This window comes from Rhinopithecus roxellana, chromosome 4 (genome assembly GCF_007565055.1).
Source record: "Rhinopithecus roxellana isolate Shanxi Qingling chromosome 4, ASM756505v1, whole genome shotgun sequence".
In the NCBI taxonomy this organism is placed as follows: Eukaryota; Metazoa; Chordata; class Mammalia; order Primates; family Cercopithecidae; genus Rhinopithecus; species Rhinopithecus roxellana.
In genome coordinates this window covers 13606943-13611884 of record NC_044552.1, presented here as the reverse complement: position 1 = coordinate 13611884, position 4942 = coordinate 13606943, and the positions used below count along the sequence as shown (strand labels likewise).

The following is a 4942-nucleotide window of genomic DNA, read 5'->3' as shown; positions in this document are numbered from 1 at the left end:
TGTTGCACAGATTAATGCATAGAATAAGTAACTAGGAAGCATATTTTTATTTTTACATCCCTCGGGGGAAAAAAAGTGTTTTTATGCAAAATAAAAAGTTGAATTTGTAGTGAGCCGCCATGCGGACAGCGAGCGAGGCAGCCAGCAGGATCCGGAGCGGCCCTGGAACCTCTGTAAACCCCGTGGGACCCAGGTTTCCAGGCACCCCATCCAGGAGAGCCAGCTCCAAGCATCCTTGGGTGGCCACTCCTTCAGCCAGGAGCCTGGAACCCAAGCGCGAGAGACCAGGACCCCCGAGGGCAGCCTCTTCCCACCACCCGAACCATCATGACTCATTTCAACGAGGGCCCTTACTACGGGCTCTTGGCCAAAGTCAAGATCAAGATTGCTTCCAAATAGGATTATCAAACAGAAGATCTTCACAACTGGATAGCAGAGGTGACAGGCAGGAGCATTGGCACCCACTTCCAGCTGGGTTTAAAGGAGGGCAAACTCATCAACAAGCTGCAGGCAGGCCCAGTGAAGAAAGTCAATGAGTCCTCATTAAACTGGCCTCAGCGGAGAATATTGTCAACTTTATTAAAGCGATTCAAGATTATGGTATGAAGCGACATGACATATTTGAAGTAAGTGATCTTTTCAGGATGGAAACATGATCCAGGTTCAGGCTACTCTGGTGGCCCTAGTAGGTCTGGCAAACACAAAAGGACACAACCATGGACATCAGGGTTAAATATGCAGAAAAACAAACAAGACATTAGGATGAAGGAAAATTAAAAGCTGCCAAAACTGTAATTGGATTGCAGATGGGAACCAACGAAGTGCTAGCCAGGCAGGTATGTCAACTTGTAGGACTACAGGCATCTTTATGATCCCAAAATGCAAACTGACAAACCTTTTGACCAGACCACAATTTGTCTGCAGATGGGCACTAACAAAGCAGACAGCCAGGTGGGGATGTCAGCACCAGGCACCAGAAGGGCCATCTACTATCAGAAGCTAACATTACACCCAGTAGACCACTTGACCATTTCTCTACAGATGGGTACCAACACACTTCCCAGAAAAGAATGGGTGTGCATGGGCTTGGGGACAAGTATATGGTCGCAAATACTGTGCTGCTCTATCATAAAGCAGCACACATGCTGCTTTATCATTCACAACAGAAACAAATGGTTTGAAAATCAGTGATAGTGATTATCACACAGAATAACCAGATGACTAACATGGCGAGTACCAAGGTGACTGCCCTGGAGATTACCAATATGGCGACCAAGGCATCGATGACTAGATTCACAGAAAAGAACTCAGTATTTAGTCTACTGTTTTCATTCAGTGAGAACCAAGCTGTCTTTAAATAATTTTTATCTTGTTTTCCTAAAACACGATTAAACTTATTGTACCTTAAAAAAATGACTTACATACATTCCTTTTCTCTTTATCTGCCTCTTCCCCAAATGGTTGCCTTTTCTTGTAATCGTTAAATCGTACAGCATAACCAATAACTAGCATTTGAAATAAAAAGGAATACGGTGAAAGGGGAGAACTCTTACACAGCCAATTCTTTTATTAAAGATCTATGCATTTTTACAATCTTAAACTGCTATTTTCAAACAATAGGAAACTATTATTTTTGTACAGTTAAGTGTATCTGATTTCTGCCTGGAAGACTAAGCTCATCCTTATTTCTAAATGTGGTCTTTGCCAACTAAACCTAAGTTGCAACATTTTAGAAATTTACATATCAATGTTGCCACCATGTTAATTTTTAAATAAAGTCAAGATCAGTGTGTGCTTATGATTATATATGTACTCGTTCTCTTCCTTAGCTGACAAGATCTTCTCAGAGTGATGTTTCCAAAGGAGTATGTATGAAATGGTCTGCAGACATTTAGATCTGGGTGGTGCATTTGCTCTTCCTGATCTTGCCAATGTATCAATGCAGAGCGGCTCTGCATCCTTCAACTGTATTGACTGCTGAATGGCTCAGCATGAACTTATCACACTACTTTTGGGGGGGGGGGGGGGGGTGGAGTTTCGCTCTTATTGCCTAAGCTGGAGTGCAATGGTGCAACCTCCGCCTCCCAGGTTCAAGGGATTCTCCTGCCTCAGCCTCTGGAGTAGCTGGGATTACAGGCACATGCCACCACCATGCCTGGCTAATTTTTCTTTTTTTTTTTTTCAGACAGAGTCTTGCTCTGTCACCCAGGCTAGAGCGCAGTGGCATGATCTCGGCTCACTGCAACCTCCGCTTCCCAGGTTCAAGCAATTCTCCTGCCTCAACCTCCGGAGTAGCTGAGGTTTCACCATCTTGACCAGGCTGGCCTCAAACTCCTGATCTTGTGATCCACCTACCTCAGCCTCCAAAAGTGATGGTATTACAAGTGTGAGCCACCACACCCGGCCCACACTACATTTTTTGCACATAAATTTTGTTTGAACATTCAAAAAATAAAATAATTAAAAATGTTAATCATGAGTTTTCAAACTTTTATTTTAGAATAATTAGGGAAAAATTGGACAATAGATCTAATTGCTAAGAGGAAATTTTAAAACTTAGGTTAACCCCCAAAACTTTTTCCAATGAATTCTAGTTTTTGTCTTTTTTCTTCTTCATGCTGAATAGTTCCTTGTCATCCTGTACAGATAAATAAACAAAAAATTCTTGCATAAGAAAAAGATAAATACAATTCTTCCTTCCTTCTTCTGCATTAGAAAATATCCTGCTGTACTGGGTGTGGTTGCTCATGCCTATAATCCCAGCACTTTGGGAGGCTGAAGTAGGAGGATCACTTGCCCAGGAGCTGGAGACTAGACTGGGCAGCATGGGGAAAATCCATCTCTACAAAAAATAAAAAACAAACAAACAAACAAACAAAAAACTAGCCTGATGTGGTGATGCACAACTGTAGTCCCAGCTGTTCAGGAGGTTGAGGTAGGAGGATTGCTTGAGTTCAGAAGGTGGAGGCTGCGGTTAGCCATGATCACGCCACTGCAGTCCAGGCTTGGTGACATAGTGACACCCTCCAAGAAAGAAAGAAAGAGAGAGAGAAAGAGGGGAAGAGGAAAAGAGGAGAAGAGGGGAAGGGGAGAAGGGGGAAGGGAGGTATGAGTAAGAAGGAAGAAGGAAGGAAGGAAGGAAGGAATTCCTTACGTATGAATAAGGCAGTAAGTTAATTCGCTAACTGAAAAAAGCGAGCGTCCTAAACGAACTAAATCCCTAAGAACAGAAAGCCGACTCCAGCACAAGACCGAAAAGACAGAAAGAAATCAAGACAAACAAAATAAAACACAAAAAAGGGGATAAGAGAAAGAGAAAAAAAAATCTTTGTTTGTAGCATGTGACTCACAAGCTTGTTTTAAACTCATGTTCTGTTTCTCCACAAATTCCTATTAAAAGCTAGATTAAAATATGAATGACTAAATAAAAATGGTTTTAAGAGTCCCTTTATATAAATACCAGTCAGAAGGAGAAAAATACATAGATGGAGTTGCCTCAAATAATGCAAAGAAGTCTGTCATAGCAACATAAGTATTATATGAAGAACTGGTGGAATACTCAGAATTGTTCAGAATCTACAAGTTTTGTGCATAGAGAGCCAATGAGAGCCAGTGAGAACTGAGGGTCACCCCCATCTTTTAACTCCCTTGGATTAAATGCCAGTGCCAAAATTTACGGACAGTCTGGCACCAATCAATGATGGATGGGGCTTCCCAGAGGAGGCTCACGTTCTTATGGTTACCCCTGACTGCATGCCCCTATTTCTACTGAATTGGATGTCAGTGTGGATCCTAGCATAGTCCTCTACAGGCTGCTTCTGTTCTGTACCAAATCAATCCAGATATGGAAATTGCTTTTCTTCATTTTCTCCCAAACAAACAAAATTCAGAAAACAAGCAATAAGTAAAGCCCATGTTCACACCAATACTCCACTTGGCAGACTTTATACAGGAGGTTGGAGAAGATCAAAGAAATTTACATCACAGCAGTGCAAACAACAGATGAGGAGAGTATAACCTGGTTCCAAAACCACTTTGGCTCGCCTCCCTGCCATGGGATTGCTGGTCATGCCAACCCCAGTGAAGCTTCTGCCCCCTCAGCATCTTGCTAACTTCCCTCTCTTTCTCCTCTCTCTCCTCTCAATTCCTAAATCCTGCTGACTGCAAGTGCAGAACATTTAGCTCTTCTATTTCCTTTTCTCCTGCTAACCCCATGTGACATGTGATGTTATTTTTTTTTTAACAAAGCCAGTTCCCTGAAACAGAAATGCTAATGTTGCTACAAAGAATATTTTTTATAATGCATCTTTCATTGTAATCATAGAATCTTAGAAGGCATTTGGTGCAACACCCTTGAGAAATCTGCAAGAAAAAGGGATTAATGACTTACGCAAGATCCCATAACTTAGAAGCAACAGAGCAAGCACAAAAACCCTATTCTCCCAACTCTGTCTGGTGTGTTTTCTATTACTAAATGCAAATGCTAAGACAGTTTAATATTCATTAATAAGAACCACTAGGCAAAGTGTTAATTTTATTTAAGTTGTAAGAAAGTAACATATCTAATACAAGTAGTCCCAAAAACTTTTAATCATCAAATATTTTTTGAGCACATAAATATTCCAGGTTCAGTAAATGCTTTTGTTTGACACATAGATCCTTTGTGGCATCGCCCCAAATTACCTAATTTATGTCTATAAATACCATCTTTATACTGATGACTCTCCAAATTTATGTATCTCCACTCCCGACCTCAGCTCCGTACTCGTGCATCTAAATGCCTTCTTTACCAAGCTGACTGATTGGCTAAAAGGCAAGACACAATTCCTGGATCCTTTCTCCGCAGCCCCTTAAATAGTTCCTTCCCTGGATTCTCCATTTCAGTAAATAGCATCACAGCTGCACAGTTGCTCAGGCCAAAAATCTTCTGACTTATCTTTGA

At 41.4% G+C, this 4942-nt stretch overlaps 1 pseudogene; it reads left to right on the top strand.

Annotated features, from left to right (window-relative positions):
- Positions 1–327: 327 nt before the first annotated feature.
- LOC104660004 lies at positions 328–1291 on the top strand (annotated as a pseudogene).
- The last annotated feature ends 3651 nt before the right edge of the window (positions 1292–4942 follow it).